Genomic DNA, 13,868 nt, shown 5'->3' with positions numbered 1-13,868 from the left:
AGATAAAGAGAATGGAACAGGATCCAAAATAAAGGATTTCAAAGCAAAAAAAAAAATTATGTAACAAAATCTTACCCCCAAACACCAGAAGAATCAATTTTCTGAGATACGAAAAAAAAGATACATGGGCACTTTATAAGCTTGGTCAAAGGGATTAGAATGTCAAATAATTTTCATTAGACAGTTTTTATTTTTTTCTGCTATTTAAAAATATTCTAAGAGTGAAAAAGAAAATTTATTTGGGAGGTTGAGGAAAATGGTGAAGTACTGGGAAATTCCTTTCAACAACTTTGTTGAATAGTATGCCAGGCTCTATTATAGATGGTGGACTATGGCAGTGAACTAAACCAATCAAGAAATAGGGTAACCATCACATGGGCTCCCAAAATGTTGTAGTTCCTTGGGGTTCTATTCTAGGCCCTCTTCTCTCTATATATACTGTTCCAAGTCAGTCTCTTCCGCTCTTCTGTGCTTTTGGTTCTAATTACCATTGATAATACATTACATAATGTGTATATTATTATATATATGTACACACTCATGAAGGTTATATTCTGTGAGAAGAAGGCAGACACATGAAATGAATAAGCAACAATAGCTTACCTGGTAAATAAATGATATGTCCTGTGAAGAAAAATAAGGCAGAAGAAGGGAATAGAAAGTGAAAGAGGTCTATATTTTAGATAAACAGGAAAATCCTCCTTAAAGTGGTGATCATTTGAGCTTAAAACCAATTAAAGTGAGAAGGCAAAGCATGCGTCTTTATAGGGCAGTGACTTTTAACCTTAGTGCACAGTAGCATCACCTGGGAATCTTTTAAAACAAAACTAATTCCTGGGTCCCACCCTTCAGAAATTCTGAGTTAATTGGTCTGGAGTGTGGCTGAGCATCAGAGCTGTTTTAAAGTCCCCATTGATTCTAATATACAGTCAAGACTGAAAATTACTCAACTAGTGGAAGAGCATTAGACAGAGGTAATCACAAGCGCAAAGTCCCAGAGCAAGGAACATGCTTACAATCTAGGAGGAAAATATGGGGCAGCTAATCAAGTTTAAATCAAAATTTTAAATCACGGTGCTGACTAGCAAAAGTAATCAATCTTATTTTATACAGACCAAAAAAAAAAAACATAAAAAAGACAAAGACAAAAATAAGGTGTGTGATTTTTCAACAGCAGTTCTCAGCAGCCTGAGGTTAGGTGTGGAGTAGATGGCTGGACTGACCCAGTACTACGAGTTCAGAGATAAGAGTACTTAAAAAGGCTAACAGAGAACTTTTGAAATAATAACCTGTTGGATATAACCTGAAGCAAGAAGGAATTAAAGCTGAAAGTTGTGGAGAAGTGGAATGCATCAATGTATAATGATCTAAATAAACAAACCAAAGAAAATGAGTGTGGGGGAGTTTAGTCAACCACAATTTCAGTCTGAACCAGAGGCATAGTATGTCTACTAAATACTCTAAGGCAATCTTAGACTTCTTTTTAAAAATACTGGTTGGCTTTCATTAGATGTTCATTAACTTGTCTTCTGGCGACAGAATGGATACTACTTGAACTTGGGAAAGTATAATCCACACATCAAGGCAGGAAGCAGTCTCGACTGCTCTGGGCTGGGCAGAACACGTTTGGAATATTATGTTCCGTTCAGATGAGCCTTTTAAAGAGAGCTCTGATAAACATAAAGTGTCCAAGGATAGGTAGCCATGATTAAAATAATCTAGACATCAATTCTATTAGAAATAATGGAAATTTTCTTACCTGAAAAGTATGATGACATGAAAGTTTGCATTCATAAGTAGTAAGAGAATGGAAAGTTCTCAGACATAAAGAAGGGGTTCTCATTTCTTTATCATGGAAATAAAGTGGTTCAGAATAATAAAGACACTCAAAATGTGTTCATTCTGGTAAATGATAAAAGACTAGACTTGTAGAGCTAAGAGGTCATGGTATTTCAAGGGAGCACTAATGTAGATGTTGAATTTGACACAAAAGAATCATAGAAGATACCATGACACAAGTGCCCTCTACCCTTCATTAGAAGACCCCCAGTGTGCACTGTGAATATGCCACTGTATGACTCTATTGGGAAATTTTGTTCTGCTGAATGTACCTTTAAATGCATTGGGGGCTGTGGGATGGAAGACACAGGGAGCGGTGTCAGGGAGGCTTGATTCACTAAAGAGACATATTTGGAACTATGCAGAACTGGAAGACTATAAAACTTAAAAAGGCACAAATTTGATGCATATTAAGTACTAGTTACAAAGGAAATAGGGGTCAGTTGAAGGGCTTCTCACATGGTGGAGTCAGAAAGAGGGTAATCAGTAATTAGAAAGTACTTGCAAGATGCACTTCCTGTTCAAAATCTGTCTCTTCAATGAACGAAAGCCAAATAAAGTAGAGATGAGCTGTGGTGGCTGTGAGGTCATATACCCTGAGAATAACTGCTCTTCTCGACATTTATCACCATTGTGGCTTCCCAGAGAGAGGATCTAAGGGATGTGAACACTGTGGATGTGGCCCTTCTAACACCTCAGAAAACAAGCTCTCTGGGGCATGGTGGATGCCTGTAAGGACTCTGTGGCCAGCGTCAGGCAGATTAAAAGATCCGCTGATCCCCTCAGCTGTTGCTTGTTGCCTGAGGCCTTGTGCATTTCCAATAAGAAATGGCTGGTGGTCAGCTTCATTGAAAAAATGTCCCATAGCAAAGCTACATGACCCTAAAGCAAGAAAATTGAAAAGATAAGTTCTCTGTGAAATTCAGTTCATTCTCAACATGTTCTGCCTTTACCATAAATATAAGCCATAGTAAGTGGCTCCACCTCTCCACTGACATCAGAGGAAGGAACTTTGGAATCAGGGTTAGAAGACCACCTTCTTTACCGAATGTTTAACAATCTTTCAGTGAATGCAAAATAATTCTATACTTTCACCACTTTAAAAATAACTTCCAGCCAGGCACAGTGGCTCACACCTGTAGTCCCAGCACTTGGGGAGGCCGAGGCGGGTGGGTCACGAGGTTAGGAGTTTGAGACCAGCCTGGCCAACGTGGTGAAACCCCATCTCTACTAAAGATACAAAAAATTGGCCAGGCATGGTGGCGCACGCCTGTAATCCCAGCTTCTCAAGAGGCTGAAGCAGGAGAATCATTTGAACCTGGCAGGTGGAGGGTGCACTGAGCCAAGATCGTGCCACTGCTCTGCAGCCCCGTGACAGAGTGAAACTCCGTCTAAAAAAAAAAAAAAAAAAAAAAACAACAACAACAACAAAAACACTTCCAAGTCTGAATTCTAACATAAGCAAGAATAATAATAAATTTAAAAGTGCTGTACTCCCTTTGAAAAATCAATAGGTATAAGGATATTAAAATCACTCATGTAAAGCAAGTCGCCTATTTCAGGCTTTGTCAATATCAAATCTCAAGGAAGTACCAAACTCATAAATACTTTGCTTACCTCTCTGGTAGGCAGAATTCTAAGAATGACTTCCAATGATTTTCACTCTCTTATAACATCCTCCCCTTTGAATGTGAGTGAAAGTGAAGTCAGAGAATATCCAAGCCTAAAAAGGATTTAATAAGTCATTGCTGCCTTTGAAGATGCAGAGGGCTGCATGAAGCTAAAAGGGGCTCTCTGCTGACAGTCAGCAAGAAAACAGAGTACAGTCCAACAACCACTAGGAACTCAATTCTGCCAATAATCTGAATGCTCTTGGAAGCAGATTTTTCCCCAGAGACTCCAGATAAAAGCCCAGCAGGATGACATCTAGATTTTAGTCTTGTGAAACTCTGAGCAGAGAAGCCAGCTACACTTCTGATCTATAGAACTTTGAGATAATAAATGCATGTTGTTTTAAGACAGTAACTCTGTAGTAATTATATAGCAACAGAAAACTATATACCTGTACTTTCTGTACATAGTTCTATCTATCCTAATAAAGGTAAAATTTGTTTTCTACATTGTTATAAGAAAAAGATTTAATCTAAAGAAAGGAAATCAAGAGAACTTACAGATTTCACAGTAGTTATGCACAAAAGATCTGAATTAAAATAGAATTCATATTTTATAAGTATATATGAATTGCTTTCCAGAAATCTATGTTGTATACATTAAGAGGACTACACAGCTATTTCAAAAGAGGGAAACAGGTTAAATCAATAACATCAAGACATTTTAGTTAAAAAAATATATGTAATGCTCTAAGGGGACAGCAATAATAATTTTCCAGTTTAAATCATTGGTAGAATAAAAACACTCTATTTTCAAAAGAAAAGTGAGAATCAATAGATATGAAGGTCATTATTTGATCAAGGAATGACAAGGAACCAACACAACTATTCACCATTCATTTCAATATGTTCTTGCTTTAGGGAAATTCAAAAGAACATTTTTTCGTACTTGATCTTTGTTGTTCAGTGGTTCATAGATATGAAAGGAGTTTGGAAAATGCTTGGCAGTCTTATAAACTTACAGAATGAGGTTTATTGTCTTATAACCTATAAGGCAACCAAACTATAAGTGTCTTTCTACCACTGCAGATAGTTCATGTTGAAATAAATCAAAGGATTCAATATGCCACCAACACTTGATATCCTTTCATTTTTTATTTTTTCTTTATTTTTTTCCCACCTGAGATGCCATGGCACCTTTCATTTTTTAAAAAATATAAAGCATATTCACATGCAAATCTTTCTTCGACTCAAGAAGCGGCAGCATGACATAGTGGTTAAATGTGTGGGTTCTAGAATTAGCCTTCCTGAGTAACTCCTAAGTCTACCACCTACTAGGTGTGTGATCTCAAGCAAATTAGGAACTGCTCTGTGCTTCCAACTCCCTTTCTGAAAATGAGGAGAATTAAGAATACATACCTGATAGGATCGTGGCGAGTGTTAACTACATTAATAGGTAAAAAGTCTTGTAACAGTTCTTGGAACATACTAAGTGCTCAATATGCCTTAGCTATTATTAAGATGGCCACAGCTTTTCCTTATAACTGTCCCCTAACTTTAGGTAAAAGTAGAAATCTTTTTTTTTTTTTTTTTTTTTTTGAGACGGAGTCTTGCTCTCTCACCCAGGCTGGAGTGCAGTGGCATGATCTCGGCTTGCTGCAAGCTCCGCCTCCCGGGTTCACGCCGTTCTCTTGCCTCAGCCTCTCCCAGTAGCTGAGACTACAGGCGCCCGCCACTGCGCCTGGCTAATTTTTTGGTATTTTTAGTAGAGACGGGGTTTCACCGTGGTCTCGATCTCCTGACCTCGTGATCCGCCCGCCTCGGCCTCCCAAAATGCTGGGATTACAAGCGTGAGCCACCGCGCCCGGCCAAAAGTAGAAATCTTAACAATGGATACATTTTTTAAACAAAGGTCTGATGTGACAATGATGGCTCACTACAAACTTTCAACTAATTCCTCTGCTTGCCCCATTCTCTTGCATTACATCCAAGGTCTTTTATTCGATGGCTGCTTGTAAGTATATATCAAAAGCAAGTCCTTCACTATGTAAGAAATCAGATGTGGAAAACACAGGATGGACTCTGAGCCTGGCCCAGCTGAGTCTTAAACATTAGTCCAAAAATGTAGTCCGAAGCTGAATCAGCCTTTAAGGTAGGTGGTGTGACCACCTCTGATTCTGAATCCTACTTAAAAACCTAAGTGACTGTCCAAGGAAGACTCAAAGGCACATGGAAGACATCAGTGAGACATGAATGAAAAGCTTGTCAATTTTCTAGTTTCCACTTGAAATAAATGTACCATTAACGACAACAACAACAACAACAAAAACCTGAGAGTTTTGTTTCTTTTGCCACCTTGAACTAAATGAAAGCATTATAAAGTATCCCAGCAATAAAGAGCACGGGCTTTGGAGTCAAACACATCTATTTTCAAGGCACTCCTCTGGGTCTCAGTTTCCTCACTACTAAAATAGAAATAATACTTGTGAGTAGTTGTGAGATTCACATGAGCTAATTGCAAGTATGCACATAAAAGAATGTGCGATACATAATAAACTCTCTGAGGTAGCAATGTTGTAACACATTAGCTGTTATCATTATCAGTAAACGAAAGTTTTACTTCTAGGTAAATCCATCTCTTCCATGTAAAAAGCTATAGGATTTGATAAGCCTCACTCAAACTGTCAGTAGCCTCATCTTTATGATTTAGAAAACCTTAAAAACAGGTAAAAAGCTATGGATGGGGGTGGGGAAAAGTTGTACTGTCAGCTCCAAGGCATGACTCAGAAATGTCACATTGTACCTGCATATGACATTACAATCCTAAATTATTCTATCGAGCTTCTTGGAATAAATACAGGAGTCTAACACAGAAAAAAAAATGTGAAATTTAGAATATGAGAATCTCAACTAACTGGTCTTTCTCTGTATATATCAAAAAGAAGTCCTTCACTATGTAAGAAATTAAATCTTGGGTCAGATGCCTCTTCTTTCTGTTCAGAGGATTCCACAAGTAATCTTATCCCTTCTACACTGAAAGGTACTTTGCAAATATTAATACTCAGAAAATTTCCAGGTTAAGTAGTTATGTTCAGGGTTTGTTTTAAAGTTTTATTTAAAAAATAATTCCCATGTACAGGCATACCTCAGAGACATTGCAGGTTCGGTTCTAGACCACCAAAAGTCCTCTCAAACCCTACCACTGTTTTATCAACTAAGTGTATATAATATTCTAAATATTTTGTTGTTATTTCAACAATGTTCACAGCATCTTCACCAGGAGTAGATTCTATCTCAAGAAACTACCCTTTTTTGCTCATCCATAAGAAGCAACTCCTCACCCATAAAGAGAATATGCCAATAAAGTGGGTCACGTTTCTGGTTTCCCAGTACATATAAAAGTTATGTTTATACTACATTGAGGTCTATTAGGCATGCAATATGCCTTATGCCTTTAAAATATGTATATATCTCAATTAAAAAATACTTTATTGCTAAAAATGCCAATGATTGTCTCAGACTTCGGCAACTCATAATCTTATTGCAGGTGGAGGGTCTTGCATCAATTGCAGGCTGGGGTGGCTGTGGCAATTTCTTAAAATAAGACAACAATGAAATTTTCTATATTAATTGACTCATCCTTTCACAGAAGATTTCTCTGTAGTATGTGATGCTGTTTGATAGCATTTCACCCACAGTAAAACTTCTTTCAAAACTAGAGTCCTCTCAAATCCTGCCACTGTTTTATCAAATAAGTTTATACAATATTCTAAATACTTTATTGTTATTTCAACAATGTTCACAGCATCTTCACCACGAGTAGATTCTATCTCAAGAAACCACTTTCTTCACTTATCCATAAGGAGCAACTCTTCATCCATGTAAGTTTTATCATAATATTACAGCAATTCAGTCACATCTTCAGGATACACTTCTAGTTCTAGTTCTCCTGCTATTTCCACTGTATCTTCAGTGACTTTCTCCCCTGAAATCTTGAACTCTTCAAAGTCATCCATAAGGGCTGGAATCAATGTCTTCCAAATTCCTGTTCATGTTGATACTCAGACCTCCTCCCATGAATCACAAATGTTCTTATCTAGAATGGTGACTCCTTTCTCTACAAAGTTTTCAATTGACTGCTCAGATCCATCAGAGGAAACACTATCTACGGCAGCAGTAGTCTTAAGAAAAATTCACTTCTTCTTCTTCTTCTTTTTTATTTTTTATTTTTTTGAGGTGGAGTTTTGCTCTTGTCACCCAGGCTGGAGTGCAATGGCGCAGTCTGGGCTCACTGCAACCTCCGCCTCCCGGGTTCAAGTGATTCTCCTGCCTCAGCCTCCCGAGTAGCTAGGATTACAGACACCCACCACCACGCCCAGCTAATTTTTGTATTTTTAGTAGAGATGGTGTTTCACCATGTTGGCCAGGCTGGTCTCGAACTCCTGACCTCAGGTGATCCAGCCACCTCAGCCTCCCAAAGTGCTGGGATTACAGGTGTGAGCCACCACACTCAGCCAGAAAAATGCACTTCTTATATACGAAGACTAGAAATTACTCCTTGATACATAGACTGCAGAATGGATGTTGTATTAGCAGGTGTGAAAACAGCATTAATCTTCTTGCACATCTCCATCAAAGTTCTTGGGTGACTAGGTGCATTGTCAATGAGCAATAATATTTTGAAAATAATCTTTCTTTCTCAGCAGTAGGTCTCAATAGAGGACTTAAAATATGCAGAAAACCTGCTGTAAATAGAGGTGCTATCACCCAGGCTTCATTCTTCCATTTAGAGCACAGGAAGGGCAGAGTAAGCATAATTCTTATTAGCACTAGGATATTCAGAATGGTAAATGAGCACTGGCTTAAACTGAAAGTTACCCACTGCATTAGCCCCTAACAAGAAAGTCAGCCTGTCCTTTGAAGCTTTGAAGGCAGGCATTGACTTCTCCTCTCTATCTATGAAAGTCCTAGATGGCAGCTTCTTCCAGTAGAAGGCCAGCTCATCTTCACTGAAAACCTGTTGTTTAGTATTAGCAGGCTTCATTAGTGATCTTAGCTAGATCTTCTTGATAACTTGCAGCAGTTTCCACATCGACACCAACTGCTTTACCTTGTGCTTTTATGTTATGGAAATGGCTTCTTTCCATAAACCTCAGGAACCAACCTCTGCTAGCTTCCAACTTTTCTTCTGCAACTTCCTCACCTCTCTCTGCCTTTCTAGAACTGAAGAGTCGTAGCTTTATACTGTATCAGGCTTCAGCTTAAGGGAATGTTGTGGCTAGTGGTCTTCTTTCCAGACCACTCAAACTTTCTCCACATTAGCAGTAAAGCTGTTTTCCTTTCTTATCATTCATGTGTTCACTGGAGTAGCACATTTAATTTCCTTCAAGAAATTTTCTTTTGCATTCCCAACTTGGCTAACTGTATGGCACAAGAGGCCTCACTTTCGGCCTATCTTGGCTTTTGACATGCCTTTCTCACTAAGGTTAATCATGTCTAGCTTTTGATTTTAAGTGAGAGACATAGGACTCTTCCTTTTACTTGAACACCTAGAGGCCATTGTGGGGTTATTAATTGGCCTAATTTTAATATTGTTTTGTCTCAGGGAAGAGGGAAGCCAGAGGAAAGGGACAGAGATGGGGAAACAGCCAGTCAGTGAAGCAGTAAGAAGGAACACACACATTTATTGATTAAGTTTGCCATCTCATGTGCTCAGTTCACGGCAATTTGTAACAGTTACAATAGTAACATTAAAGATCACTAACCACAGATCATCATAAGAGATATAATAATAATGAAAAAGTTTGAAATATTGTGAGAATTACCAAAATGTGATAGAAAGACACAAGGAAAGACATACTGTTCAGAAAATGGCACCAATAGACTTACTTGATGCAGGGTTGCCATCAGCCTTGAATTTGCAAAAAGTACAATAACTGTGAAGTATAATAAAGTGAAGGACAATAAAATGAAATATGTGTATAGGTATATAAAACAATCAATTATTTTAGAATGAATACTTTTACACCACCACCCAGGTGAAGGCAAAGAACACTGCAAGCACTCCCGGAAGTGCAGCACACACTCCTTTGTAATTACAATCCTTGACCAAAAGTAATTCCAATCCCCATTTTTATGGTAATTATTTACTTGCTTTGCTTAATAGTTTACCTAAATTTGCATCTCTTCATGCTATACTTTAATGTTGCCTGTATTTGAACTTTACTCAAATGGAATCACCCACCATGCATATTTTCGTGTCTGGCTTCTTTCACGCAAACATTACATTTGTGTGATTCACATAAGTTATGTATACACATAGTTTCTTCATTTTCACTGCTGTGTACTGTTCCATTACATGATTTACCAAAATATATTTATCTATTTGTTGCTGATGGACACTTGGATTGTTTTAAGTTTTGAGCTATTATGAATAATGCAGCCATGAACTTCTTGTGTATGTCTCTAAATGCACACGCACACATATAAATATGTTGGGTATACATCTAGGGATAGAATTGCTGAATCTTTAGATATTCATATCTTCACATGTAGCAGATATCAAAATTTCCCAAAGTCATTGTATCCTAAGTATTAATTATAGCAAGCTTATAAATATGATAATTTGTTCAAACTGACTCATAGTCTATGGGCACGGCTGCAAAATAGTTCTGTAACTGAAACTATAATAAGCATGGTCCTGGCTTTATGATGAGAAAATGCACGGTTATTTACATGTCCTTCTAGCTAGCTTTCCATATAGATAGATGATTCCAACAGATTGAATCAGAGTAGATTATGAAACTACTCTATTGCTGTGCAAGTAGAATCAGCCTGAGTAATTGACAGGCCAAGAATAGTACCTCAAAATTCTGTTCTGACTTGGGACCAGAGATCAGCATATCTAATGAGTTTCTACAATTCTTGAATGTTGAAATCTAATGTTCTAAGAGACAGTAACATGTGCCATAAAACTTTTATCCTCTACAGAGTAAACTTAGTACTAGACTCAGTCCCATCGTGTCTTCCTACTTGGACTGAAATCTGGAACTACTGCTTGTGATATGACAATACATCAGAAGGCAGGCTGCATCCACAACATCTAGAACAGGGTGGGCACATATTGGAAACTCTACAAATAACATTTACATGATAAATAAATACATTGTTAAGTTAAAAAGAGCAAGGTACAGAATGGTAGCACCGGGTATTACCACTCCCCCAGCCCCCCCACACAGTCCCCTCCTAATGATATTCTATCTTGCAAATCCCGGTGGGTTTCAACTCCAATCTCTGCCTCCTCAATTCAGTGAGTTGGCTGGGCTCTGTTTCTCCTTCCAGCCCCTTGGCCTGGAATCAGCCTCAGAGAGGAAGCTGGGACAATCGTTGGGCCGGCCTTATTGATTTCCCTCCTCTCAGGTCTCACAGTCCTACATTGCCTGTTGTCTGCTATCTGAAAACAGTTGTTACGTATTTTGTGTTTGATTTTCTAGTTTTTTATTACAGGAAAGAAATTCTGGCAGCAGTTAAACCTTCATGGAAAGAAGTACAAGTTGTTTTCCTAACTTCCCCAAGAGTAATAAAGAGTGTTTCCAAGCTGAATTTAAATGGTATTATGATAGTAAAACCACACACGTGCACACACAAACCCAATTCTTATCTTTTAGAGGTTCTATTAATTTATGAACTAAGTGATATAATTTCTGGGATTTGCTGCAAAAATATAGGTAAGGGTGAAATTGCATGGGTATATACATTGGCCAAGAATTGATAATTACTAAGTTGGATGATGAGTCAGTGGGAAGCCACTGACTGGCTGTTTCTGACACAGAAGTAGAGTTTCTGACACTTCTGTGTCAGAAACAGCTACTATTGAGTTTACAGTTAGGTAAGACATTAATAAAATTGCCAGGGTATGGTAAAAGAGAAAACTTGCTTACTCATTTTTATTCATCAGTGGACATTTACAGCAATTAGAAATCCTGCTAAACATATGGTTCACTTTAAAAATCAACTTAAAAGAGCTCCATCTTTGCCAAATTTATAATTTATGAGCTCTGAAAATACTTCTTAAAAAAGGATTCTATCAAAACAGCATCTCAATGCCTCCTCTTTACTAGTGGAATAATGTTGTTTGTTTCTATGATATATACATGCTATGCCGTAGCTAATTTTTAAATAAATTACTTGCCTACATAATATTCAAGCTCCTCTGGGCTTCTGGCAAGCTTCCTATTAATGTATCAAAAATGTCATTAGCTACTAACACATAAAAGAATACTAACACACAAAATAATCCATTTTATATGCTGCTCTCTGTGAACAGCAGAATAAACAACAGTACCATTCAAACTCAAGTCAAGCCTATCCTCACGCTTACTGCTCGCTAAAGGTCTGTCAGAAGATTGTAATTAGGCCGTAAACCCTGGGTTCAAAGAAGCTCTCAAAAATCATTCTACAAACTATTCATCTAGCAGCCATTTTAATTATCCCCTAACAGAAATTCAATCCTCTAGTCACTGTGCTATACACACATGCATAAACACACACACATGCATACACCCAAACTAACTAGAAATACATTATTCAATGATTGTTCAGCCTATGCTGCTACATCTGTCAAAGTGAGGACTTACATACATTAAAAGGTTAAAAGTGATTTGGTTTGGTTGAAACACTATACCAAATACAGTTTAGGTACCTAACATCTAACTTTCCTCATTAATCTGATGGGCTTCCTCTTTCTAGTGATGTGTCCAGATTTGGGACTTGGGCATAACAAATGATTCACTGCCCTTTCAAGCTCAAACCTAATAATTCATTCACCTTTTTTGAAATAATGCAATGCTGCTGGAAAAGGTGTAATGTTAAATTTATCTCTATATTTTCATACTCTTCCAATGGCAGATATTTTACCTAGGAAAGTGAATTATGAAATAAAAGGGAAAGACACTCTATAATGCACTTTTGGAAGGGTTGAAGACTCAGCTGGCAGGCACATAATGTCCTTCTTGGTGATCATTTTCCTCCGTCGGATCTCTTTGCTAGACTATCACACATCTGCCAAAATGCTGCCTTAAAAACCTCCAATGGCTTCCCATTGCAATAAGAATAAAGTCCACACTCTTTACAGTGGTCTAGTAGGCTTCCATGATGCGGTCCCTGCTCACCTCTCTGACATCTTACCACTCCCCAGCCCGCACATCTAGCAACAGTTTTGGTTTCTCCATGAAGCCAAGCATCTTCTTGAAATAGATCTTTTTCCCCCAGATCTTCACATGGCTAACTCCTTCTCGTCATTAAGGTCTCACCTGAACTGTCATCTCTTTAAAGAGGCTTTTTCTGATCATTCTTACTAATATAAGGCACCCACAGCCCCTGCCTCAATTCACTCTCTATTCTACTTTTTTCTTCTGAGTTCTTCAAAGCATTTATCTTTACCTAAATTGTTATTACATATTTATTTGAGTGTTTATTAGCCGTTTCTCCCATTGGATTATATACTACTTGATGGCAAAGACTTTTTCCATATTGTTCACTGCTATATCTCCAGTGCCTAGAGTAGCATTGGTATCTAGTAGGTGCTCAATAATATTTGTTGGGTAAATGATTGAATATTTATGTTTCAGTTTGTATGAAATGTGTTAATATATATTCTCTCTTTTAAACTTGACAAAGTCACTGGGTTATGATGTCTCTTAGTTCTTAATTTTGTAGCTTCCCAAGAGCAGATACTATCTCCCTGTATCCCCACTGCTTAGCCTAGTGCCTGGCACATAGCAGGTGTTCTGTAATTACTTAATGAAACATCTCCTGAATAAATGCATGAATGAGGCCGGGCGCGGTGGCTCATGCCTGTAATCTCAGCACTTTGGGAGGCCAAGGTGGGCGGATCACCTGAGGTCAGGAGTTCAAGACCAGCCTCGCTAACATGGCAAAACCCCATCTCTACTAAAAGTACAAAAATTAGCCGGGCATGGTGGCAGGTGCCTGTAATCCTAGCTACTCAAGAGGCTAAGGCAGGAGAATCATTTGAACCTGGGAGGCGGAGGTTGCAGTGAGCCGAGATCACGCCTCTGCACTCCAGCCTGGGCGACAAAAGTGAGACTCTGTCTCAAAAAAAAAAAAAAAAAAAAAAAAAAGCATGAATGAATAAATGAGCTTTTAATTTTTTTCACCTGATCTGGTCAAGATTTAAGAATGGCTCCCGCTACTGCAGTTTACAAATATAGCCCAGGGCATACATAAAAAGAAAGGTGCAGCAGTCACTTTTGATGTCCTACTCAGACTCCCTTTACCCAGGGTTTCTCAACCTTAGCACTACTGACATTTTGGACTGCATAATTCTTTGTTGTAGAAAAGTTCTTCTGCATATTGCAGGATATGTTCAGCAGCATTCTTGGCCTCTGCCCACTAGCT

Source organism: Nomascus leucogenys, chromosome 11, assembly GCF_006542625.1.
Source record: "Nomascus leucogenys isolate Asia chromosome 11, Asia_NLE_v1, whole genome shotgun sequence".
In the NCBI taxonomy this organism is placed as follows: Eukaryota; Metazoa; Chordata; class Mammalia; order Primates; family Hylobatidae; genus Nomascus; species Nomascus leucogenys.
Note: the sequence above shows the minus strand (reverse complement) of the source record.